At 42.2% G+C, this 27,879-nt stretch overlaps 1 protein-coding gene across 1 annotated transcript in view; it reads left to right on the forward strand.

The window, feature by feature from the left end:
* Positions 1-6,813: 6,813 nt before the first annotated feature.
* Positions 6,814-27,879, forward strand: part of AGPS (alkylglycerone phosphate synthase) — a 161,874-nt gene continuing 140,808 nt past the window's right edge. Inside the window, exon 1 of the mRNA XM_043524751.1 lies at positions 6,814-7,527. The gene's annotated coding sequence lies outside the window, so the exon portion shown is untranslated. The remainder of the gene's footprint in view (positions 7,528-27,879) is intronic.

Here is a 27,879-nt window from a genome sequence, read left to right on the forward strand (position 1 = left end):
TGGAAAAAAGGTGCGAAACAATTGTCTGCCGTTGCTTTCATAGAGGGAGGGGCGACTGACAACATGTACCCAAAACCACCCGTGACAATGTTTTTGCCCCATCAGGCATTGGAAGCTCAACCCAGAATTCCAATGGGCAGCGGAGACTGCAGGAACTGTGGGATAGCTACCCACAGTGCAACGCTCCAAAAGTCGACGCGAGCCACGGTACTGTGGACAAACTCCACCGACTTAATGCGCTTAGTGTGGACATACACAATCAACTGTGTAAAATCGATTTCTAAAAATTGACTTCTATAAGATTGACCTAATTTTGTAGTGTAGGCATACCCTTAGTTTCCTGGAAAATGCAAAGTTGTTTAAAGTTCAGGAGGGTTTATGATAGGATAGAAAAGAGTAAACTTCACTAAGGTCATCATGATGAAAGGGGAAAGAGTTGCAATAATAGAGAATAGGGTCCAATAAATAAATATGAGTAAACATAAATCACAAAAAACAATTAATAAATCATATTACTCATATGAAATGCGATACCAGATCGACCAGTGATCTGACAATAGCCGTTACCAGATACTTCAGAGGAAATTGCCAAAAAACCCATAATGAAAAATTATGTAATGACACGCCTGTAGAGGAAGTTACTTCCTAATTTCAGGTTGGTGGTTGATTTATGCCCTGAATTGTGAAGGTTTGTATCCCTTATGAAATTTTATGTGGACTAAACTAATTGGGGATCTTCTCATTCATTATTCGTATAAATGCACAACTTTTTAAAAATCTTATTAAGCACTTGAGCTCAGTGATACCTTGTGGCAGTGAGTTTCACAGATTGTGTATTGCTTTTTATTAGTTTTAAATTTGTTTCCTTTTAATTTCTCAGATGTCCCCTTTTTATTATAAAGATCAACTTTTAGGAGTCTCGCAACATCCCACTTCACATTTTTTTGTGGAGACTATCAGCTGTAACAGCTGCCCCCAGCATCTTCTGTTCCCACCAGTCATTCTCTGACCTGAGCAACCCAGGCTGACCTTATTTAGGTCTCCCTGCTCCAGAAGGTGGTAGAAGGTTGCAGATCCCTTCCAGCTGCTACAGACCAATCTCTGTCAGACTGGTAGTCCCCACAAACGAACAGAAAGGATCCAGTCCTTACACTATAAGGCCTCATCCAGGAAAAAATAAAGGACAGATTAAAAAAAACAACAACTTTAGGATGAAAAAGCTAACATCCATAAAGTTCAGTTTTTGTTTTAGTACCAGTTACTTCCTGAATTTGCCAAGTGTCAGTGGAATTTAATATATGGTGGGAGAAGAGTTTAGCTGAATGGGCAGGCAATTGCTTTTGATTGTGGAGACTGATGAAATCCATTTGTGAAGCTGATTTTTGAAAAAATTTGATTGGGGACAGGAATTGATTTCGATTGTAGAGATATCAGTTATAAATGTGCTCAGGTGGATGGGTGGGTTTGAATTGATTTTGAATTGGGCGATAAGAAGGACTGATTTTGCCTAAGGAGGGAGCTTGATTGTACATGTGGGCTGACCATTGACTTTGAGAGATCATCTGATTTTGAGTGGAAGGGGAAGAAGAAAGGAATGAAAGCATGGACAGACAGGAGGAGAAAAATACATAGGAGTAGTAAGAAGGGATAATTTTTTTTTCCAGATGGTGAAAGTCACTCCACTCTAATATTTATTGACATTAACAGAATTCATACAAATTTCAGCAGTTAATGTACAATTCCAAATCTAAGTTTGATTGAAAGGCCATAAGAGAAGGTGGCTCATGAGAATAGCCTCACTACTAACAGATAGTCCACTTTATGAAAATGATTAGGAAGCCCTGAATTAATGAACCTCACAACACATCTGTGATTAAAGTATGTATTTTCTAGGTGGGGAAACTGAGGCAAAGAGGTATTATTCAATATGTAAGGTCCCCAGTTTGAGATTCAAATCCTGATCTAAGTTTCCCCAGAGCTTGAGAATGCTCAGATCTGGAACTTTGGTTCAACTCATTATAGTGACCAGCTGTGAAGTTCTAATTCAGATCCAGATTTCTCCGGAGTTCAAGATGGTTTAGATCTAGGGTTTTGGCTTGGGTACATCTCTGGTTTGTATTGAATATAAATTATTGCATAGAACCACAACATGTCCAATCTATCCTCCATATTAGACAGCTGAGTAGCACATGCATAATTCTGTACATATAGCACTTTCTGTAATCTACTATGACAAATATAACAAATGACAAACTGATAAATAAGGCATTTTGTTTTAGCCCTGAATCCAGACCCACATGCCCAGCTCAGCTTAAATATCAGGCACTAGCAAAAAATATTTGAGTTAATTGGTTTGAATCAATTCCAAAGACAATCACTGTGCACATTCAAAAAGAAGAGAAAACCTGGAGCAGAACCAGTGATTTATGCATTGGAACATAAGGCTAGTAACAAGCAGCAATCAAAGTAACGGTAGAACAGTGATGTCACGGAAAAACACACAGTTTTTCATCTGAGTGACAATGTTTCAGGGATTGGGAATAAGGACTGTATTTTGACACAAGGCTAATGACTGCAAGAAAGGAAGGTTCAGGGACCAACATGTATGTTTTCACCTACCATCTAAAAGCCCTCTCCAGGGCTCTGTGAAATGCTTACATATGATCTTAGAGATTCTAAGCTTTCCAGTGCAGTAGAAAAGGAAGCATATCATTAATCCTTCTGGAGAAAAGAACAAATAATTTTATTTCACCTCGCTGATGGGACTGTTATAAAATATAATAATATGATTTAAAACACCTATGTACAGTATGAGCTATATTCAGATATGGTGAACCCCTTGCATTGAATTTGGAGCTTTTGAGACAGTGTTAGAATAAACATTGTTGGCATAACACCAAATCAGTATTGATTGGTCTGCTACTAGCATGGGTTTAGATGGAAGGTACTGAGTGGATTGCCTAAGCACTACCTAGGGAAAAAGCAGAGATGATTGGAATTGTTTCATCATTAAAAGTCCTCAATGGCTAGTCATCAGCCAGGGTGCTTCTGTACTCTGTCGTACTCTTACTTTTCTGAGGGCTTACTATAATATATAATAATATCTTTCAAATAAAGCTGTGTTTGTACAATCATATTGTAAGATTTAGTTCAGTAAGACATCCAGGATAAAATTCAACCCACTGTGAGCAAGCACAATTCCCACTGCAGTCAATGAGAGTTGTCTAGTTCTGCCTGCACTGAACTTGGCTCAGAAAAGGGGCATTGGGAGTAGTTTTAAAAAAGGGTTGCTCTCACAATTATAGCCATAGGATATATGTACCTGTACCTAAAAAGACTTCAACTATGTGTTCTCTGAAGAAATACATAGAAAGGTCTGATTCCCTAATCTCAGTTCAAGTGATTTGCTCCTGAGTCAGGGATCCACCCTCAGGTTTGATGGTTCTTGAAGGATTTTTTTCCCCTCTAAGTTGCTATGCCAAATAGTTGTCCACTTTATTTTTTCATAAAAAGGCTGTTGCGGTGGCTTCTGAGACCTTATCCACTCAGTAACCTCTGAGACCTTTTCCATTTGGTTCCCAAAAACTCAGCTCAACTCCAAACTTGTCACTGAGGTTTCTTTATTGGCATAGAGTCAAACTATACTTGAGTTGATGAGGCTCAAGTGTAGGGAGTGGGTCCAGGACATACCACACATCCAAAGTTACACAGCAAACCTCTTCATTTATATACATTTACACATTACATTGCATTTCCTATACATTGTATCACAAGTACTGGGATTCGCTTGGTCACTTTATAAGAACCCATCCCTGTAGAGCATGCTCTGTCCATGCACTATCCATGCATGACTTACTCATTACCTTGTCTTACATTCCAGGCTTATTTTATCCATTGTTACCTTGTCCATTGTAAAGGACAACCCTTATCTTTGTAAAGGGAACCCTTATCTTAGCTAGTACAGGCATTCTGTTTCCAGCATGCTGCTCCATTTACCTCCCTAATTGTGGCTCCCAAGAAATGAGGCCTCATCCATGTCCAATTTCTCATATCAAGGCCGACAGGCACCTGTTCAATTTTAGATACTGCTCAGTCAGTTCCACTCCAGCAGCCTGCATTGGTCCTCTGAGGGTCCTGAGCTCTTTAAATATTTTAGGTTGCCAACTTCCTTTATGTTCTTTTCTTCAGCAGCCAATTTATTCTGAAACTCTTGTGAGTGGACCAAGTTAAGCTATTTTATAAAGGGATGGATGCCCTCTTATTACTGCTGTTGATGAGTCCCATAAGGGGCTGCTTATCTCTCTAGAGTGCTGTTATGTGTCATAAAGGTTTGAGTTAAAGCTTTACCTAATACTTGTTCATGCAGTATTAATATATTGGCAAACTACACCGATTTCCGCTGATGACAAGTATTTCTTGGTTTATTTCCAATATAATTGTTGCTTGTTCAGATAAAAATATGACTGAATAAATACTTTCTGCTGTGTATGAATAAAAGGAGTAGGTAGATATCTGACTTCACCATAATACATGTATAAAACCAAAGCAATCTCTGAACCATTAGTGATTATCTGCGAGAACTGATAGAGAATGGGTAAAGTCCCATAGGACTGGAGAAGAAATAGTACCTATTTTCAACAAGGGGAAAAAAGGAGGACCTTGGGAATTATAGACCAATCAGCTGAACATCATCAGAAAGTTACTGGAACAAATTATTAAACAATCAGTTTGTTCAAATGTAGAGGATAATAAGGTGATAAGTAACAGCCAACATAGATTTGTCAAGAACTAGGGTTTTCAAGTGATTAAAAAAATTAATCACGATTAATCGTGTGATTAAAAATATTAATCGTGCGATTAATTGTGCTGTTAAACAATAATAGAATACCTTTTATTTAAATTTTTTTGGATGTTTTCTACATTTTCAAATATATTGATTTCAGTTACAACACAGAATACAAAGTGTACAGTGCTCACTTTATATTTATTTTTTATTACAAATATTTGCACTGTAAAAAAAAATATTGTATTTTTCAATTCCCCCATTAGAAGTACTGTAGTGCAATCTCTTAATCATGAAAGTTGAATTTACAAATGCAGAATTATGTACAAAAATACCTTCATTCAAAAACAAAACAATGTAAAACTGTAGCGCCTACAAGTCCACTCAGTCCTATTTCTTGTTCAGCCAATCACTCAGAGAAACAAGTGTGTTCACATTTGTGGGAGATAATGCCTGCTTCTTGTTTACAGTGTCACCTGAAAGTCAGAACAGGCGTTCGCATGGCACTGATGTATCCAGCTTCGCAAGATATTTACATGCCAGATGCAATAAAGATTCATATGTCCCTTCATGCTTCAACCCCCAGTCCAGAGGACATGTGTCCATGCTGATGACAGGTTTTCCTCAATAATGATCCAAAGCAGTACGAACTGATGCATGTTCATTTTCATCATTTGAGTCAGATGCCACCAGCAGACAGTTGATTTTCTTTTTGGTGGTTCAGGTTCTGTAGTTTCCACATCAGAGTGTTGCTCTTTTAAGACTTCTGAAAGCATGCTCCACACCTCATCCCTCTCAAATTTTGGAAGGCGCTTCAGATTCCTAAACCTTGGGTTGAGTGCTGTATCTTTAGAAATTTCACATTGGTAACTTCTTTGCATGTTGTCAAATCTGCAGTGAAAGTGTTCTTAAAATGAAGATGTGCTGTGTCATCATCCAAGACTGCTATAACATGAAATATATGTCAGAATGCAGGTAAAACAGAGCAGGAGACATACAACTCTCCCCCAAGTAGTTCAGTCACAAATTTAATTAATGCATTATTTTTTTAATGAGTGTCATCAGCATGGAAGCATGTCTTCTGGAATGGTGGCCGAAGCATGAAGGGCATACAAATGTTTAGCATATCTGGCACATAAATACCTTGCAATGCCAGCTACAAAAGTGCCATGCAAACGCCTGTTCTCACTTTCAGGTGACATTGCAAATAATAAGTGGGCAGCATTATCTCCCATAAATGTAAACAAACTTGTTTGTCTTAGCAATTGGCTGAACAAGAAGTAGGACTGAGTGGACTTTAAGTGGACTAAGTGGACTTTAATAAAGATTTTCATTATTTTGTTTTTGAGTGCAATTATTTAACACTTTCATGATAAAGAGAATACACTTTCATACACACTGGACACAATAATCCAGCTGAGGCCTCACCAGTGCCAAGTACAGCAGAACATTTATCTCCTGTGACTTACATACAATACTCCAGTTAATACATCCCTGAATGACATTTGCCTTGTATGCAACAGCATCACAATGTTGACTCATTCAGTTTGTGCTACTCTATAACCCCCAGATCCTTTTCTGTAGTAACTAGCTGGGCAGTAGTAGTCTCCATTTTGTATTTTTTTTCCTTCCTAAATGCAGTACTTTGCACTTGTCTTTGCTGAGTTTCATCTTATTGATTTCAGACTAATTCTTCAATTTGTCAAGATCATTTTGAATTCTAATCCTGTCCTCCAAAGGGCTTGCAGTCCCTCCCAGTGTGATGTCATCTTGCTGGTAAGTCTTGCCCACGTGCTCAGGGTTTAGCTGATTGCCATATTTGGAGTCGGGAAGGAATTTTCTTCCAGGGCAGATTGGCAGAGGCCCTGCAAGTTTTTTGCCTTCCTCTGCAGCGTGGGGCATGCGTCACTTGCTGCAGGATTCTCTGCACCTTGAAGTCTTTAAACCTTGAGTTGAGGACTTCAATAGCTCAGACATAGGTCAGGGGTTTGTTACAGGAGTGGGTAGGTGAGATTCTATGGCCTGTGTTGTGCAGGAGGTCAGACTACATGATCATAATAGTCCCTTCTGACTTTAAAGTCTATGAGTCCATGAGACCTAATTGTAGTGCACTGCAGTCTGGCTATTCTTAGCTAGCAGATGGCTCCCTTGGAGGCAACTGTAGCTAGAACATAGTTCTAGCACAGGAATGAAAGAAGAGAGACTCTGCGCTAAAGAAAGAAGAGAGCTTCTGTGATTTTTACAATCTAAACTGGATTGAAAATACAACAAAAACAATAGCACATCTGCGTGGCGAGAGCAATAAGGACTGGGATGGATTGCTCTTCCTGTGGGAATGTATGAATGTATTGATCTGCATGGAAAACAGATCAATAGAAGCTGTTTTGTTTTGCATATTTCTTGTAAGTCCCACTTTATAAATACTTAACTCTTTATTAATTTCAGTTTCTTTCTTTGGGGGTGTGATGGAGTCTGCTTACATTGCACTAGCCCAGACAGGGTTAAGCCCATATTATTGACAGTGGAAGTCCCACCTCCCCGGCGGGACTGGGCATGCTCCAAATGCTCTAGCAGTATAAAGGGAAGCCAGTATAAAGGGCCAGCCACAGCACCTGACTACACCAGGAATCAGAGCCTCCCCAGGTCTGCTTGAACTCTGGTGACTGGAGGAGCCACAGGAGGTGACAGGCCCAGCTGACCGCAGAGAATCCGAAATCTCATGGGAGACCCCAGTGCAGACCCTGGTAGGAAGTGACCCAGGGAAGGTGACGGAATGGTGCCTCCCACCCAGGAAACCTCAGCGTGATTTGGTAGGACCCCCCCGCTGAGTCAGTGGCAAGTTGCTATGCCACCGTTAGGGCCCTGGGTCGGGGCATGGTGGAGTCGGGTGGGCCTGGACCCCCTTACCGGGGCTGCCACACCCCTTGGTGGGCATCCCACCCCCATAGACTCTGGCCACTAGGCCCCACTGCCCCGCACCTAAGGGCTACTTGATAGACTCTGGCGGTTAGGCCACGCTGCCCTGACCCTAAGGGCATAAACCGTCACAGGGGGGAATTATGGAAAAGCTGTGATATAAGTGTTGTGGGAGGGATTTGAATAGATATGATCAAGTCGTCTAAAAATGGCAGACTTCTTCCATGCTCCCCTTTGATGCCTGGAACAGGCCCAAATGTGAGAGGGAGAAGAGTTCCAAAGGAAACAGGTAGAGGAGGAAGCTTTGTAGAAGATAAGGGAGCCATAGGGAAAGGGCAGGAGGCAGTGTAAGCATGTGTTCATGTAATAAATGCTGAGGTAGGAAGAGAGGGTTGTAGAAAGCAACTAATGGGAGGCTGAGGACAGAAGCAGGCCCTCTCTCGCTTCCTCATACATACAGATCTGGCTAGTTGCTTTATCTGTCACAACCTCAAAATTCCATCCCCTTGGTATTTCCTAGCTCACATCAATTTCTGAGTGTGTAAGTTAGACCATTGTTTGTCACCCCTGAATTTCACCCTTTATGACTAAAATACATAATATATATAGTGTATGTTATGTTCATACAGTTTATATAACTTTTTCTGAATGGTCTAACCAATAAATAGTAGTATTCTAAAGTATTCTTTGTCCAGGTAATAAGAACTATTGTATAGAACTGATGTAAGCAGTGTCAGGATGAGCTCCACCCTGACATCTGGTGGTGAGGTGTGGCAAGTTGTGGAAAAGAACTTCAGGGGCCGATCTCATTTACATAGGCACACCCACCCCACCTAGAATGAGGCCATAGCTGCCCAAATGGTCACTTTGGTTGCTGTGGGATCCCCAGTGTCTGTTATTGGGGCAGGAAGAATAAATTGTTATTACCCTGATTATGGGAACTGTGCTTGGAACTGTACTTGGCCTTTTGTTATGATGGAGGGACTCACCATCATCTAAGTAGCACTCGCTAGGCAAGGGTCATGGGTTCCAAAACTGTATGAATGGAGAGAGGCTGGGGACAAGTATTAATACTTGGTGGCATGGGCCTCTTGGTGAGGGCCTTACATGCTAATTGCACTTCCTCCTCTCTCCACTGTGGAATATCAGAGCTAATTTTGATTTCATTAGAAGTCTAGTTACAGGCTGCTGAGCTCGCTTTGGGCTAATAGTGCACCAGCACTGAGGCTCCCCTACTACAAGCTGAATTCACCAAAGAGCTGAACTGACTAAGGGCTGAAATCACTGAGCGTTGTGTTAAGTAGTGGGGGAGCCTGAAGATATATTGTGGAGCAGTTCAAAGGACGGCAGGAGCTGCTGGTGGAGCAGTTCGTGGGACCGCGGGAGTTGCTTGTGGGCTGCAGAGCTGAGCGAAGAAGTTCGTGGGGCGGCTGGCGGAGCGGAGCCCTATGGAGCTGTGGGGTGGTCAGCTTCAGATCATGTAAGGTGCCTCTTACCCCCGCCCCCATCTCCACCCAGGTTGGGAGGTAAAGCTCTGCAGATAAACTTTCGAACTCTGGGGCTGCCCTGACCAGGGACAGAGACCTTTGTGTCATTGGACTTTTGGGACTTTGGGTGATTTGGGGTTGCTGGACTCAAGAACCAAAGGGAAAGGGCATGCCCCAATTTGCTTGGGGTGGATTTTTTTTGCTCATGGGTTGTGTTATGAATCCTGTTGGTGGCGTTTCCCCAACATAATGCCACATTGTTTCTCTCTGTTATTAAAAGGCTTTTTGCTACACTCAGACTCTGTGCTTGCGAGAGGGGAAGTATTGCCTCTTGGAGGCACCCAGCAGGGGTGGTATATATTTGTCTTAGGTCACTGGGTGGGGGCTCAAGCCGGTTTGCATTGTGTTATTGGAATGGATCCCCTAGATATTGAACCCGGCCCTTGTTGCTGCCAACTCTGACGGGCAGAAGGGTTACACTGTCATTCCAGATTCATGTGCGAATTGGATTGAAGTAGGTTTTATTTTAAGTTTGTTCCCCCAAATGCACTAGGAGGTCTTGTATACAGAACAGCAAAATATTTGTCTTCAGAAGGTAAGACACATATGGTATTATCTTTTGGTTTAGTAGAGAGCAAAAGTGTTGCAAGCACCCTTTGCACAACACTTTGCAAATAGTGTTTATATAATGCAAAAAGCTTGTTTAAAGGGGCACTGTCAGCTTGAAATCTGGGCAGTTTCAAAGAAATGTTTAAATGCTCCTTCAGTAACTATACCTGGCTTTAAGCTCCCATGTCAGTTTTTGTAGTTTTGCAATCACATTTCATTTTTTTTAACATTCTTTCCTATGTTGTCATATGAAAGACCCGCCCACACAGGAAAAGCTTACTGATTGTATTGGGGAAACAGTAAAATTATTACACAAAAAGTGCTGTCCGGTGCACCAAATAAAGACATTGAAAGAGCAGGAAACTTTTTCTCTGAGCTCCTTAACTATAGTAATCTCAGGGTGATACTTGTAACTAAGGTAGGAAAGAAATTTAGACAAATGCAATTTCTACTTTGACTGTATCCCTTTGTAGCTGTTTGATTGACGTGCCCTATCTCAGCCTTCCCCTTAAATAAAGGGCAGTCCCGCTGATCCAGAGGGATTGGTTGTAGGGGTAAATTCCTAGTTCCAGACCAGATATTCAGACTTCCATCTGGAAGTCCCTTCCTGAGTTGAGGGAAGCAAATGCAGGAGAACCTAGCTAGGTAGGATGACTAGATGTCTCGATTTTAAAGGGACATTCCCGATATTCTGTGCTTTTTCTTATATATAAACTATTACCCCCCACCCCATCCTGCTTTTTCACACTTGCTATTTGGTCACCCTATAGCTAGGCCTTTTAGAGCCCATAGAAGCCAAAAGCAGATTTCTGAGAAGAAGCTAAAACAGGGAGTGGTGGACAGTGAAATCTCTAGTTTTGTGCTTTGAGATTGTTGAGTTTCATGGAGGCAAAATGGCCAGAAACCCTACTAGTTTGTTCTAACTGCTGCAGAAAACCTAGAAATAAACCCAAAATTCCCAAGGAGGCTCTCTCTACTAGAGACTCCTGCTAAATTCCCACCCAGCTGCATGGACCTTGACCCTGACACAATGAGACTGGGACTCAGAGCTGTAACTTCAAGACAGTTGCTGATTCTTGCCCCTTTTTCATAGAATGTAATATTCTGAGACATTTTAATGTTACAGAGTTCAAGATTAAGTTTGTTTGTTACAGCCCAGTATCCTCTCTCATTTCTTCGGAGGGAGGCAAGACACATCTGTAGGACACACACTACCGTTACCAGTGGCCTTGTTTGTATTTACTATTTAAAGAGAGTTGTCCCTAAGGGAGTGAGATCCTTCCCTGAGTACAAAAAAACCTAGGCTTTGAATTTTAAATTAGTAGAAGTTTTTGAACAAAGCTGTCTTTCCTCTTAGCATGCCCAGGTGCAGAACTATAAGCTGTTAGCTAAGAAGCCTCTGCTTGGGTTTTATTTTCTGTTACCAGGAACAGTCAGCCATCTGCTTGGTAAAGAAGAGCTGTGCTTTGCTGCTTTTGGAAGCCAGGGTCACAAATACAGCACTACAGTTCTTAGCAGGTGATGTGTTCATATGGTTTCATATCACAAAACTTGTCTGTGACTTCTCAGATTTTTTCCAAGTTGCTATCCAGCCTTGTTTAGCTTGTAAGATCTCACAGGATCACAGCTTGTCGAGTGGGACTTAAACTATGTATCTTTAAAGATACTGTCTATGGAGGTTCTCACCATTTCCTCACTAGCGTTGAGACAGATGAACAGATTAGTCCCAAGCTCTGGGGTGCAGCCTCAGCTCATGCTACCACATGAGACATTTGCACCAGTAGAGAGCACCAGAGCCTGCTGCCCACTCCCCTTGAGTGCTATGCTAAATGAGGGTGCTTGGCATCTCCTCAGCATCGTGGAGCTTGCTGGTCTTCCTTGGTATTAGAGCATATCGGGGGTGGGGTGGGGGGCTCCTCAGTGCATAGGCATCTGCAGGAAAATGTCCTCTGTACTCTACTGTCTCCTGAAGAGTGCGGTGCTGGAGCTAAACTTGGTGCTAGAAAAGGCATTGATCCTAGAGAAAAATACCTGGATCATTTGCAGAGGAAGGGGGGATGTCTCATGAGCCTTACCTGGGTAGATGCCTCATTTGGAGGGGACTCTTCACAAGTCAGCATTCCATGTACCTAGAAGACCACTGGGCTTCGCTACTGCTGACCCATATGAAAAGTCTTGCCCTATCCCACAGGGCTTGGAGTCTCTTTGCACTCAGTATACAAAATAGGGCTGAGTGGAAGTTAGGACTCAACAGAAAAAGCAAGTCTAGCCCCTCATGGGTCACTACAGTTGGAGCTAAAGTTGTGGTGATTAGAACGGTTGGAGAGCTTCTTCACTGCCTGCAGTCAAAAAGTAACTTCCTGCAGTGGAAGAACTCGAGTTTAGAGCATACACGGTAAGGAACAGGCCTCAGACCTACCTACAGGCTCTTAAGAGCTAATGGTATTTTCCAATGACTAATGTGAGAGGCACTAAACCAAGGAGTGTGGATATCATCAGGGAAGCAGAATTGTGAGGCAAATAACTTTATTTATTTCATTCCCTAATAATGAACATGTTTAGAAGCAACCTTGTAAACAAACACCTTTGAGTTGACTATGTAAAGATGGATAAAAGGAGCTTCCCATTGAAGGAAAGTGCTGGGTCGCTGAATTCCTGCTCTTGGATCATAGAAATTTCTGCTGAAGCAGTCAAATCCAGAGTGGGACTGCAGCACTTTCAATAAGGCTTCTCTTACAGGGAAGTCTGAGTACCAGATGGAGGGCTGGATGATGGATGCAGTACCTCTCTTCTAGGATTGTTCAGCATATGGGTTGTTCAGCATATGAAAAGGACTAGAGTATGTTCACTTAAATTTTACTTTACTTTTGTGGCAAGGAGTGGGGGTTGGCCAAGTCTTTGGATTTTAGCAAGCAATTGCCCCTCCTTAGTCTGATCTAGTAATCTGCATATTTGCTTATATAACCAGGAATATTGTGTACATCAGTTTTCATGCTCTCCCAAATCCAGGCATTTTAGTATGTTTGTGGCCTAATACAATCTTGTGTGATAGGCAGAGGTATATCTGGCTGTAGTACTTGTTACACAGCACTGTAAATGTGCACGACATTTTATCATACAGATGAAAATAGAGATGAAGATTTTTTTTTTAATGACCAGTGTCTCCTTGAATAAAGCACACGGTGACTAGCTGGTGTGGAAATTTTTAATCAACAATTTTCTTATACCATCTAAAAATGGAAGGCAAGTGCAAACAGAAAAGAAAATACACAGATGAAAATTGAGGCTTCCAACAGGAGTGGGAGAATAAGTACTTTTTCGTTGAATGTAAATAGTAAGGCCATGTGTTTTCTTTGCCAGACGTGTATCTCTCAGTTCAAATCTTCAAACTTGCAGTGTCATTTCACTTCTAGCCATGCACCTATGGATCAAGAATTCCCACAAGGTTCTGAACTCTGCACTTTGAAACTGAAAACTTTGAAAAAAAGAACAGCTGTAGAAGCCCAGTTCTTCACCAGATTTGCCAACCGATCGCAGACTGTAACGTTAGCGTCCTATTATGTGGCCTGGCACATAGCCTATGTGAAAAAGCCCTACTCTGAAGGAGAGCCTATAAAAATGTGCCTCACTGATGTGGTTTCAATCCTGTCACCATTGAACGAGAATCTAGAGAAGAAAATTTCTGGCCTGCAGCTTTCACGCCACACAATAGAATGCAGAATCTCCAACCTGAACAGTGACATCGAATTGCAACTGCACTCACAACTTCAGCAGTGTGAGTATTTGAGCATCACTTTGGATGAGTCATGCCATACATAGGATAAACCTTATTATCGGTATTTGTCCACACTGTGTCTGACGACTGTGTTGTAAGGGAAGAACTCCTCGATATCATGTCACTAAAGGACAGAACTCATGGATGAGATCTAAAGGAAGCGTTGATGTTGGTAGTTGTGAAAAGACATTTGCCTTTACGAAGCTCACTGCCATTGCAATGGATGCGCTTCGTCCATGTGGGGATTTGCAAATGGATTAGTAGAGCTTTGTAAGTCTGAGAGCTTTCCCGAATTTTGGACATTTCACTGTATTATTCATCGGGAGCAACTGGTATCTAAAAATCTCAAATTTGATCACGTCATGAAACCTGTCTTGCACATTGAGTGCATTTGAGAGAATGTATTTCATAATCAGAGACAATTTGAAAATCTAATTGAAGAACTGTATGACGACGACTCCCCTGACGATTTGCCATTTCACTGTGAAGTTCAATGACTCTCGAGAGGTAAAGTTATTTCCCATTTTTTGAGCTTCTGGAACCGGTAAAATTGTTTATGGAGGAGAAGCACAGAATACACCCCGAGCTTACAGATCCTGGATGGGTTCTTGACTTGGCATTTCTTGCAGACATGCTGCTGCATTTGGATAAACTAAACATGGACTTACAAGGAAAATTCCGGTTGCTGTCTGATCTAGTGCAAGCTGTATTTGCGTTCATGAACAAACTGCAGTTGTTTCACAGACAAATGCTTGAGGGAGAGCTGACACACTTTCCCTCAATATCACAACTTCAAGCCAGATCAAAAGAAGAAGCAGCAGAACCCCTAAAATGGAGCACAATTAGGTATGTGAGCATGATTAAAGATCTTAAGGACAGTTTTGAGGAAAGATTCCAAGATTTACAGCAGAAAAGACCTCAGATCAGATTTCTGATTGACCCTTTTAGTGCTGAAGCCGATTGTCTAAAGCCCCCTTTAGTCACTGATGAAGCAACATCCTAAATGGAAATAATAGAACTTTTGGAAGATGACAGACTGAAATCTGCTCAGAAGACAGAGGGGACCCTTACTTTCTAGAAGTCTGTACCAAAGGATAAATACCCCAACATCAGAAGTGCAGCCCTAAATTAATCTCGATGTTTGCCTAGTCCTATCTTTGTGAGTCTGTTTTCGCAACACTCAAACATTAAATCCAAGCACTGATCCATTTTGACAGACAGCCATTTAAAAACTGCTGCATGTGAGCACAAATGAACACAAACCAAACTTCAAGGGAATGGTTGAAAGCAAAGATTGCCAGAAGTCCCACTAAGTAAAAAATTAAGTTGTTATAGTTAACTATACATTATAAATGTATAATAAATATACATTATCAACTTATATAATTATGTGTGCATGCGTATATATATATATAAAAAATCATTACATATTATTGTGGCTCTTTGGCAATGTACATTGGTAAATTCTGGCTCTCTCTCAGGCTCAGGTTGGCCACCCCTATATGAGAGGAACCTTGTGGCAATCATTCCCAAGGTCACTGGAGACCAACTGGATCATGGGGCAAGCATACTAAAGTCTCCAGGGAAAGAATGCTGGCTCCACTGGTATCTGAGGACCCTCTGCTGGCCAACTCTATAGATTAGCATTAAAGATGGCTACTAAATGTTAAGGAAAAGTTAGCACATGTGACTCCATTTTGGTTTAGGGCCCACCATTGTTTAAATGCCAGCACATCATACACCAGGAGGAGTGATCCTTAAATACTGAATCCCTGTGAAAATCCTCCTCCTTGTCTCCAGCCTGCCTTGACTCCCAGTATCTGGTTTTTGTTAGTCTCTAACTCCCTGTCTCTTGGCCTTGATGTGAGGCCTCCCATCCTGATAATAAAAGTTACTGATGCATGGCTTTAGGACCATGCTGTGTAATTAACATACTGGTATAGGACGAGGAATGCACCAAGCAGGGATAGGTGGTAGATAAGACAAGTGTTTGTTTATTGGCTAAGGTTTCCAATGCACGAGGGCAACATGCTTTGCTAAAAAGTATATAACCTTTGTATAATCTGTATTCAGGGTCCCCACCTGGCTAGCAGGGGGGCACCACGCTCGAGCGTAATAAACTTAGTGTCTTTTGGGAACTCTGCAGTTGTGAACTTTGTTTCTGTGCCTCAGCCTAGATTCGAACTGTGCGTGTCCTATCACGTATAATTCGCAGCATTTGTTTGCATGTCCTATCAGGTGTAATTCGCAGCATTTGTGTGCGTGTCCTACAAGGTATAATTCGCAGCAGTTGTGTGCGTGTCCTAACAGGTGTAATTCGTAACATAAAGAGAACAGTACTACCTCTTGGCAGGAAGTAAAATGAAGCAGAGATAATTTGCTAATGGACAAGGAATTAGAGAATAAAGAAACGAAGCAGAAAGACTGTTCAGGTTGACCGAATGGTAGTACCTCTACTGGACATTTTAGTACAAACAAACTGATAGCACTTTTAGAGGCAGATCTTATGTTGTACCATCTTTAACAGTGCAGGTATTCAGGGCTTTGTACAATGATCTGCCCTTATTTCAAATATGTTTTGTTTTTCAAGGAGGATAAGACCAATTAACCATTTTATTATGATGATTTTAAAGAGAAATCATTTATGATACTGTACTAATGAGGCAAGAGAGAGCACTGAAAAGATGAGGGATGTGTTGATCTTATTTTAGTGATTTTAAAGATCCACACAGCTACATATATAGATTAAACTCTTTTGGGCAGGGAACCAAGAGACGATTTTGTTCAAATGACTAAGTGATATTGGGTGCCCCAATTTTTGGGTGCTTAATTAGATTTTCAGAAAGTGCTGAACACTCACTCCCTGAAAATCAGGCCCCTTTATGGTGTCTTGTGCTGGACCCCTGGCTATGTCCCAGGCCCCAACCCCCACTCAACCCCTTCCCCCAAGTCCACACCCCCACCTCCGCCCTGCCTCTTTCCTCCCGAGTGAGCTGTCCTTGCTCCTCCCCTCCCCCACGCCGAGCCTCCTGCACATTGCAAAACAGCTGATCGCAGCAGGCAGGAAGCACAGGGAGGGAGGAGGCGGCACTGGGGGAGGGAGGGGTGAGGCTATGCACCATGTCCTCTCTCCTCCCCTCTCCCCCAGAGCCTCCGCAACACTGCAAAACAGCTAATCGTAGTGGGTGGGAGGCGCTAGGGGAGGGAGGGGGGCTGCACGCCAGATACTTACTCCTCCACCCTTCCCCCCCAGAGCCTCCTGAAGGCCGCAAAACAGCTGATCACAGCAGGCAGGAGACACGGGGAAGGGAGGGCAGGGTTGCCAGTGGTTCCTGAGCACCCACCATTTTTTTCCCCCAGAATTGGCTCCTAGCGGGAGCTGCATATTGTCTTCTGAAGAGCCGCATGTGGCTCCAGAGCCACAGGTTGGCCACCCCTGCTCTCAAAGCATATGAACCTAAAGAATACCAGTGCAATTCTTTTTACTCCCAGTCATTCAGGATGTCTACAGTAGCTCTTCTTCCCTCAACCCTCCTTGGAGTCCGACACTTCCTTTCCTCATCCTCACATTCTGTTTTCATGCCTGTACTTGCAGTGCTGAGGAATGTTGCACACAAAGAGGGACAATCATTTTTGGCAACATACAAAGAATGTGTTCAAGACAAATTAAATTACTTTTTTTTGGTCTCACTCATTTGAAAATGTCTGTCTTCTGTAGGGATATCAGTGCATGTAATGGAGCAGTAAGCTAGCCTGCTATCAAACAAGGAAAAGTGGTATAGATTAATTATCTTGTAAATATTTTGGAAAGTCAAGTAGTTCACCCATTTGTGCTGCTACATTTCTTATGTTTTCAGCTGAAAGAGCAAGCTGCTGTCTAAATTGTTGGCAGCTTTTTCAAATGAGACCAGCATTCTTCAAAAGGGAGCTGCCATTGTTATCTCTTGTATGTTATCTCTACATTGCCCTATTGTAAACAATGTTTCTTTTCTAATAATAGTAGTATAGTGTTGTCAAGCCGACAGCTTTCACCAGTGCTAGAGAAAGAAATCGTCTGTTTTCATTCATGACAGGTATGTCATTAGTGGCTGAACAAGCATATGGTTGCTATGCCAGAGCAGACTCGTTGTCCATCTAGCCCAGTATCTTATTTCCAACAGTGCGCTAAACCAGTTGCTTTACTGGAAACTTGTAAATCTCACTCCTTATGGACAAATTTAACAGTTGCATGGGGGTAAATTCACTCACAAATGTGTCCCTGATCACATCTAAAGAGATTTCCTGTAAAGGAGGAGAGAATAGTTCCATACTTGGCCTCTCAGCTGAGTCTGCCAATGAAGCAGCCACTTGGAATGATGATACTTGTGATGCAGACACTTAGGCCTACAACTTCAAAGCTATTTAGGTCCCATTGGGAGTTAGGCATGTATCTGTGCCACCTATTATTAATATTATACAATGTTAATATTCTCTAGGTGGTTCATATCTTTTGTGTTTTCTATTTCTATGTTTGTGCATTAGAGTTTTTTTTCCTTTTACTGCTTGTATTTTAAGTTACGTTGTCTATTTGTCCAAACTACTAATTTTGAAAAACTTTTACATTCCAAATATACGCTCTCTTCATTTAGAGGTGGACTCTGCCTTCTCTACAGCACGATGCAGGAGATCAATGGCTGTTGTTATACAAGAAGATGTCTTCCCCAAAACATACTCATTGCTATTATACTGGGTTTCCACATCTAAAGCATCAGAGAAAGACTGGATAGTTCTGTTACTCCAAGTTCTCTATTGTGGGTCTGCTGAACACTTGGTAAATTAAAACTAAAGATTTGATCCAGCATATACTTCTGCAGTTTTCTGAGAATCACAGCCCTAGAAAGACCATAGATGCATGCTTGCCTTTGAGAACCAATTTGTCCTATCCCTCTAGAAAGCAAAGAGTTCTTGGGGTTCCTCTGTTTCTTCCTTCCCATCATCATATTGTTGCTCCCTTGCTGACCTCTGAAACAGTGAGGTGAGCTAGGGAGTCTGGTAACCTTGGACTGGTTCCCCTTTAAAAATTCTTTCCTGATGTTCACTCAGCCAGGAAACAGCCCAGGCCTGCATTATAATGTGAGCAAGTCCCTGCTGTTGTCGACTGGACACAGCCATAAACTGCACCAAGTATTGGCCAAATTCCAGTGGAGGCTTTTCTAAATCCTTCCTGCAGTTTCATTTGAAAAAAACGTTCTTCACATCCAGCTCTAAATGTTTGTATCATTGCTGTGCACTCATTCCACCCCAGGGCCAGCTGCATTTCAACAGTGGGTCATGTGATTCTGCATATCTCATACTTACATCTCAAGGATCATGATGCTAAATTAGTTAATGTTCATAAATCCCTTCAAGAATTTCATATGTAAATCATTTAGAGTCACATTGTACCTGGCATTTATGAAGGTGTGAAAGTTAGGGGAGGATGTAAGTAGCCTTTTCTTTGCAGACCCTGGGCATGGGGTAGGTATAGCTGTATTACTTGCACACAGTGGAATGGAGGAACTATTCCTTCTCTACTCTCCTGGGTGTGTACGAAGTAATAGAGCCCTCAGAGATTTTATTGTGGATGCTTCCCTAAGAAAAGTAAAGCTTTATTATTTGTTTTTGTTTAGAGTATGAACTCTTTTATTTTGATTATGTGCTTTGAAATTTTTAACTTGCAAAACTCTAAAAGTGCAAATCTCTGACTTTATACAAGTCAAACCAATGAGCTGGCATCACACTCTAAAAACAACATCCCACTTTTATAAATAGACCTTGAGGTGTGTTGGAGAAAGGGATCATGTGCCCTGAAAGACTATTTTAGTCTTGACCTGACAAAAGCTTGTGATACGTCAAACTACCAGTTTGTAGATCTGCTAGATTCTTCATTGGAAATTGTATGAGCTCTCCCTTTTGTTACAATTATTGTACATTACAAGTTCATTTGTTTGCCAGTGTCTGTTTTCAGTACAGATATTAATCAGTTAGGGTCCTGTCCTGCATATATGCATATAATTAACGTTAACAATGTGAATGGAACCACCCTCCTGCTTAAAGTTAACCAAATGTGTGTCTGTAGGATTGGAACCTTAAGTGATAAACGTTGCTTATCAGCTGTTAATCATTGTCCCAGGGCAGCAGTAGCCCTTTAAGAGGGATGACGCCAGTGCCCCCGTGACAGGGCAGGGGACCTCCAGTTTGGCTATGAGAGAAGGTACCAGAGGAAGGGAGGATGGTCTGGTCTGAGAGTCATTCAGTCAGGAAGGAAGCAGGCAGGCAGTGCTGGCTGGGGTTCTCAGTGCCTGCTCCTTGGGAACAGGAACAGGCTGAAAGCCTGGAGACCTGGGTAGTGGGAGAAGAAGCAACAAAAAGTTCCCTGGGACTGGCTGATAGTCCCTTAAGATGGCAGGCATTGGGAAGCTGCAAGGAGAAAAGGGTTTCTAGGGAGAGCTGTGCTCAATTGAGAGAGCATAGGAGAATGCTACAGTAGGCCCCAAAGCAGGAGGAATTGAGAGAGACAAAAGAGCTATAGCCCAGATGGGCTGAGGAACTGTTTGTTGGGTTTTGCCTATTTTTGTGAAATAAAACTGTCTGGAAAAGAGTTGCTGAGTGTGGCAGTGGGTCCCTCATGGGCTGGGGATAAGCCAGCACTCTACAGTCATCTTCTACCTTATTTTAATCTAGGGACTACCATGACTAGGAATCAAATTCAATTCTGGAATTATTACTGCTTATACATGGATTGTGATACAAAGACTCCAGCAAAGAATAAAGCTTCAGAGGATCAATCGGATGAAAGACTTTTTAGAGTATGCTTTGGCATAACTTAAAAATCTTTCCTGGGAAATCACAGTAAGTCCCAGCAGTACTGCAGAAAACACAACCCGTCAGGGCTTACATCATGCACACAGAGATGTGGAGAAACTGGCAACAGTTTCTTAGCTACAGTTCTTAGTACTTGAAATCTTCAGCTTTTGAGAATGGAGAATCTGAGTCTCTTTTCTATTTAACTCCAAGTCCATGTTCAAAAAACATTTTGACATTTTAATCGGATTTTAGTCCAACTGTGTATGTTTATTTTTAATTCCATTTTCTCTTTTGAGACCAATCTTAACAATTGTGGAATCCAGGCAGCACTTCAGGAGTAGAAGTTGTTTATGAAGTAAGGGACTAATGCTGTTTTCAGTCCTGACAGTTATCATTCGTGTGATGAGCGTGTGACTCTCTTTAAACTGCCCAATCCTATTGGCCTAGAGCTCTAAGCATTAACTGATTAAGCAATCTGATCACATGTTAGTTCAACCTCTTTTCCTCCTAATTTTATTTATTTAAGTAGTTTGGTTTATAAAATATAAAAACTGTATATCCCATGCTCAGGACACAAAAAAGTAATTAATTCTCACAATTATGGAAAGTTGACCCCATCTCCCTACTTGAGATTGCAATCAGCTTCCTTTATAAAGCCTGATAGGTTTGGATGAAAAATTGGTTTGGCCTGAAAATTGCTAATTTACTCTAACACAATGAAGAATGTTTTCAGAACCTGTAACTCCAAAACAGAAGTTTTTTAAACATAACAGAAACAAACAACCCTGATTCAAAATGGTGTTTTCAGTCTAACATTTCTTTGTCGTCTTCTATTTCAAAAATGGGTTGTTACAAATCATTCTAACTCTCCTTGAAAACTCATGTGCCAGCTATATTTTAAAAAAAAATAAGTTCTATTGCTGCAAAAAATAAAAGTTTTATTGTGGATAACTGTGGTCCCAATCCTGCTCATATTTATTTCTGTAGATGTTCTGGGCCCCATCCTGCCCCCATTTTATATTAATGGGAATGTATTCAAACTCACTTCAGTTGGCTTGTGACTGGGCCTATCAATGGTTCACTGTCAAACTGGGAAGACATATCTAGTGAGGTCCCAGATCTGTCCTGGGTCTGGTACTAGTGAATATTTTCATTAATGACTTGGATATTAGAGTGGAGAATATGCTTATAAAATTGCAACCCCTCCCAGCTTGGTGTCAAGCATCCTGGAGGATAGGATTAGAATTCAAAATGACCGTGATAATTGAAGAATTGGTCTGAAATCAACAAAATGAAATTCAGTAACACAGTACAAACTACTACACTTAGGAAGGAAACATCAAACGCACCAATACAAAATGGGGGATAACTGGCTAGGTAGTAGTACTGCAGAAAAGGATCGGGGGATTATCATGGATCAAAAATTGAATATGAGTCAACAATTGGACATGGTGAAAAAAGCAAATATAATTCTGGAGTGTATTAATAGAAGTGTTGCATGTAAGAGAAGGGAGGTAATTGTTTTGCTGTACTCAGCACTAGTGAGGCCTCAGCTGGTGTGTTGTGTCAAGTTTTGGACACCACACTTTAAGAAAGATGTGGAAAAACTGGAGAGTGTCCAGAGAAGAGCAACAAAAATGATAAAAGGTTTAGGTAATCTGATCTAGGAGGAAAGGTTAAAAAAACTGGGCATGTGTACTCCTGAGAAAAGAAGGCTAAGGGGGGAACTGATAACAGCCTTCAAATATGTTAAGGGCTGTTATAAAGAGGTCTGTGATCAGTTGTTCTTCATGTCCACTGAAAGTAGGACAAGAAGTAATGGGCTTAACCTGCAAGGGAGATTTAGGTTGGATATTAAGCAAAGCTTTCTAACTATAAGGATAGTTAAGTTCTGGAGCATATTGCCCAATTTGTGGAATTCCCTTCATTGGTGGTTTTTAAGAACAGGTTGGACAAATGCCTGTCAGGGTGGTCTAGGTATACTTGGTCCTGCCTCAGTGTAGGAGGATAGACTTGAGGTTCCTTCCACCCCTACATTTTTACGATTCGACATCTCCTCACCCCCACATTAATGAATAGGGGGGCCTGTATCATTCCTGCCACTTCAGTTTGGCAGCTGCTCAGAGATGGAGTCTTAAAGCAGCTCCAACAAAAAGGAGATAGGCTGTATTGGGCCATTGTTCTGATTTGGCCTGAGGGCTGGGAGTATGATACAGGCAATGCAGAGTACATTTTCATATGCTGCGTGTAAATAATCCAAACCAGCATACCCACTAACTCTGAGTTTAGTCATTTATTCCTTTTAATGTAAACAAACTCTTATCTACTTATCATGAATTTGTATTAGTTTTCTTGAGAGGTGCAGTGGTGTCTTGTGGCAAATTATTTGGCAGTCTTGGATTCATTCTAATTAATTCTCTCTAATTTGGCATTCCGTCAAGCCGTGTAGGCAGTGCCACCTGATTGTAGAGTGTTGGATGGTTTGAAGCTGGAATCCCCAATCGTCTCTGCAGGGGAGCACCCCTAATCCCATGAGAGTATTCATAAACACTCTTGCAAGTGGAAACTCATTTCTGGACTTTAATCTGGGTTCTTCCTAAGTAGGGAGGAGAGAGTTCCAAAGACAGCAAGGGCATGACCATTTCTAAGAAGAGCAGATTTGAGAAATTCTTCTTGAAAGCATATGTTTGCTAAGATGCCTGACAAGCTTGTATCTTTTCCTTTCCCCCTCAACCTTGATGCTCTGCCTTCCTCAATTCTAAGGGGAAATAATGGTACTTTTTTTGTTGTTGTTCTCAGTAAGCAGATTTAATATCCTGGGAAGATTTGTGTTCCTGTCCAGGACTTTGGAACAAGACACTGTCCCCACTGGGAACTTGACCCTGAGAAAAAGCCTAGGGAGAGATTTGGGGCTGAGTGCTGCCTGACATAGGCTAGGAACTGTGAGCAAAGGAAATATCCTGTTGTTTGACTCCTCCTGTGCACGAGGAAACAGGACTTTGTACAGTCTTTGTAAATAAACAGGATTGCATCAAAGAAATACCTGTCTCCATCATCTATTTCTTCTCCTAACTGAAACAACCCACCAGATTGTGAATTTTTGCTAGCCACTCAGGTTGAAAAGAGTCAATACTGGTGCTAGAGGTGGGATCTAGTTTTCAAGGAGAGAAATTATGAGCTAGTACTTTTCTTCTCAATTTGTAACCCACAGAGGCCCAAAGGGGAGAGTTGGATTGTCTCAATTCATGTGATATAAAACCCCACTATCTTTCAGGGGAAAACTCCCAGGGAGGCTTTTCTGGCTCAGTTCAACATCAAAACCCACATGAATGTCTGGGAAGAGGAAGGGGGGATGGATTAGAAGCCAACATGAATGGTCCATCTCTGATATCTACCCCCAGAAAAGAGACAAGAGTTATCCAGACCTGGTAGAAGCTCTTGACATGTCTGGGGCCAGCAATCAATTTGAGCTGGCCAAGGCTCCAGCTAAGGGCTAGAAGGACAGGGAAAGAAGAGATTTCATCTGAATTGGCAGAGGGCTTGCAGACACCTGTGTAACTGGCATATCCAGATACCAATGAGGACTGGATATATTGGCAATGGACCAATTTGTAAACACTCAGCTAGACTTGTGCTTGCAAATCAAGATCAGTGAGGGAGACCAAAGACACTACAAGAAGCTACGGAATCAGCCATAGAACTTGAATCTTTCCATGCAGCTGTGTACCAGAAGAGGAAGTCACTAGTGAGGAAGCTGATTGGCATGAATTCTGCAAGTACAGATGTGTATCGAATATGTATGATAGAAAAGGGGATTCCAATCCGGTTTATGACATTTTTGAACAATTAGAAAAACTGATAAATTCAGTTTGTAAAACAAGGGAAATCAGCAATAATTCAAAAATTAAGGGAAGCAATTCAGTTAAATGGTACTGCTGGAACTGTGAAAAAATTGAGAACAGAAAGGAGGATTATTATAAATATAAGGCTGGCCAGGAAAAAGTATCACAATTCCCTAGTGAAAGCCCCTCTCCCAGTTTGGGAAGTGAGAGGAACCTAAACTGAAGGGACAAAGCGTGGAGGTCCAAGAATCAGCCCTACAGTTGTTTTAGATCTGGGTCATAAAACAACAGTAATGAGAATTTGGTAATTGAGTATGTAATAGGATCTGTGAAATGTGTGGGAATAGTGGACACTGGCTCAAACACAAGTTGTTAAACCAAACGTGCTAAAAAGGCTAAGGAATCAATAGGGGATCCAAAATTGAACCATCTAAGGAGAAGCTAAGTGAACTTCTGCTGGGTGAAATGCAGGCAGGATATAGAAAATTAGTGCAGGAAATATGATGCTTGTGTAGCAAAAAAGGGTCTCTCTAAGACTGGGAGAGCCGGTATGTGGCAGCATCTCATTGAGGCACCAAAGGAGTGCATTACTGTTGATTTGCTTAGGTCTCTTCCTGAGACAGAGACTGGCAATCAATATTTGCTGATATGGACTGTTTCACATAATGGCCTGCAGCTTACCCAATAGCAAAGATTTTAGTGAATGAATTCTTCACCAGAGTTGGGATTCCAGGTGTTATTGGCTTTATCTCCGGAGAATTTAGAAGAGATTTGAAGGAAGTTGGGTTAAGGGCTAACTTTTTTCCATTGGCTTTTCCACATTATTCAAATTGCACATGGGTATCAACAGGTGTTGCTGAAATGGCATTGAATATGGTTTATCTTTATCTATACTTACAGCTAAACTGTATCCAGCATCAGTTCAGTGGCATTCATTACTGACTTCCATTGTCAGCAATAGGTATTTTTTTCTGCTGTAGCTAAGCTCTGAGCAGTCTCTAATGCTGCAGATATTTATTGCTATTGACTATAAACCAGTAATTGTGTATTCCTAATATTTTCTGTTCCCTTTTTAATAGTTAAAGGCAAATTTCAACTATAGGATTTTCCTGTTTGAGCAATATTTTCTCTGCTTTAAATCCTTAGCATTATAACTCCTTTAAGGAGGTATCTTCACTCCCACTCCTTGATTACATTTCCTAAAAGAAGATGAAGAGTCAGGAGAGGATTTACTATAGAAAATTTAATATCAGCTGACCATACCATTGTATCAAAAGGGATTAATACTGTAATGTGAAGAGCAGGTTCTCTCTTGCCTTCCCACAAGAGCACAAAACCAGACAAAATAACTCAGCCACACAAATATGCCAATGTATATTACCAATTAATAATTGTAATTTAAACTAAATATTTCTGAATTATTATATGTTCTTTAAACTTTGGTTCTTATACAGGCTGGGTGAGTTTAGAAGGATGCTCTCATCTCTTAAGAGGGGGTGCAGTGGCTGTGCTGTAAGGATGAATGAGATATAACATAGTCACTCCATGCACTGGGAGGGATTAAGTTAGCAGAGATATCTAGTCTCCTATACTGGGCCAGGTTCCACATTAATTTATGAGTGCTGGCAGTAAAAGTTTAAAATGTTCTGGTAACATGACTAAGAAGATTTAGGCCCTCTTTGTATATTAGATTATTTTTGATGGTGCTATTTTGTTTCTATGTACACACGTGTACATGTTTTACACATGTAACCCAGTTATGATTCCCTGTTTTATATACCTGCCCCTCTACTTGACACCACCAACCCAAAGCTGCTGTGACCTATTCTTCTGCTGTAACTGGCCCCAAAGCCCTGAAACTAGGCTAGGTTCAGAAGCTAGCTGTTTTATATATATTGGTACTCGGTAACTTCTTATTCCCCTCTACAAGGAACTATTATTGTGTATAAATAAGTAGCACTAATTGATGTTAAAATACTAGTAATAGTCATATTATTATTTATTCAGACTATCATAACTATACAGATTAGAATTAATTAGGAATAGGCAAGGCCAGGGCCAAGAAAATGGAGTTATATACATGTATTGCTATGTTTAGGAAAAGCTAAGAGCAATAATTTATACTGAATTTCTCTGAATCCTCTAATGTCCACTAAATTGTGGATTATGTTGCAGGTACCTGAATATATTCAGCAGGAGGAACCCAGGTGTCTGCACTGAATGTAAGGAAGAATGAGACAAGGGATAAAAACACCAGGTGGTGCTCAGATGGTTTAGGAGGCTCTAATGCAATGGTGGGCAAACTATGGCCCGCAGGCCACATCCGGCCCGCCAGTTGATTTAATCTGGCCCTTGAGCTCCTGCTGGGGAGCAGGGTCTGGGGCATGTCCCACTCCTGTGCTCCAGCCAGTGAGCGGGGTCGGGGGCCGCTCTGCACGCGCATGCCGCAACTCCGCACAGCTCCTGGAAGCAGCGGCATGTCTGCCCTCCGGCTCCTATGTTTAGGGGCAGCCAGAGGGCTTCGTGCACTGTCCCCGCCCCAACCGCTGCCCTTGTAGCTCCCGTCCCATTGGCCGGGAACTGCATCCAATGGGAGCTGCAGAGGCGGCGCCTGCGGACGGGGCAGACGCCTGGCCGTGCCTCCATGTAAGAGCCGGAAGGGGGCATGTTGCTGCTTCCAGGAGCTGCTTGAGGTAAGCACCACCAGGGCCTGCACCCCTGAGCCCCTCCCGCACCCCAACCCCTTGCCCCAGCCCTGATCCCCCTCCCACCCTCTGATCCCAGCCCAGAACCCCCTCCTGCATCCCAACCCCCTCATCCCCAGCCCCACCCCAGAGCCTGCACCCCCAGCCAGAGCCCTCACCCCCCCCCCCCATACCCCAACCTCCTGCCCCAGCCTGGAGCCCCCTCCTGCCCCAGCCTGGAGCCCCCTCCTGCACCCTGAACTCTTCATTTCTGGCCCCACCCCAGAGCCCGCACCCCCAGCCAGAGCCGTCACCCCCTCTTGACCCCAACCCCAATTTCATGAGCGTTCATGGCCCGCCATACAATTTCCATACCTAGATCATACCTAGACTTTTTTGGGTCAAAAAGTTTGCCAACCCCTGCTCTAATCCCTGTTCAGAATGGTAGGATGGCAGTGTTCAAACTCTTGAGTCAGGCTCCCTAAATTCTTGCAATTGGTTTGTAAAATGTGAGGTTTGAAAACCATAATCCATTTCAGGGCTTTTGATTTACCTTTTGGTTTTTGAGCCTGTAGGCAGGGATACTGCAACCATTTGTATAGTAGGGGGTGCTGAGAGCCATTGAACCAAACCATAAATCCTGTATATGATGGAAACCACTTCAAGCTGGCCCCCGCTCCCCCGTTCCAGCCTCTGTGCCTGTAGGGTACAGTCAGCTCACGTTTTCAGACCCGTCTTCCTAACCACAGGGGCAGACCTGTACCAGGGCTTCTCCAAGGTGACAGCTAAAGTGCAGGAGTGCAGACGCTGGGGCTGCTGGACAAACACCACCCATCCCACAGTTTGTGAACAGGGTGAGAGGGGGCCACAGCGGGCTGGGCCGAGAGGGGTGCAGCCTCTGTTGACGGGGCGGAGGGTTCAGAACCAGGAGGCTCCACTCCCGCCGCTGAGCGCCTTG

This window comes from Chelonia mydas, chromosome 11, assembly GCF_015237465.2.
Source record: "Chelonia mydas isolate rCheMyd1 chromosome 11, rCheMyd1.pri.v2, whole genome shotgun sequence".
Taxonomy (NCBI): Eukaryota; Metazoa; Chordata; order Testudines; family Cheloniidae; genus Chelonia; species Chelonia mydas.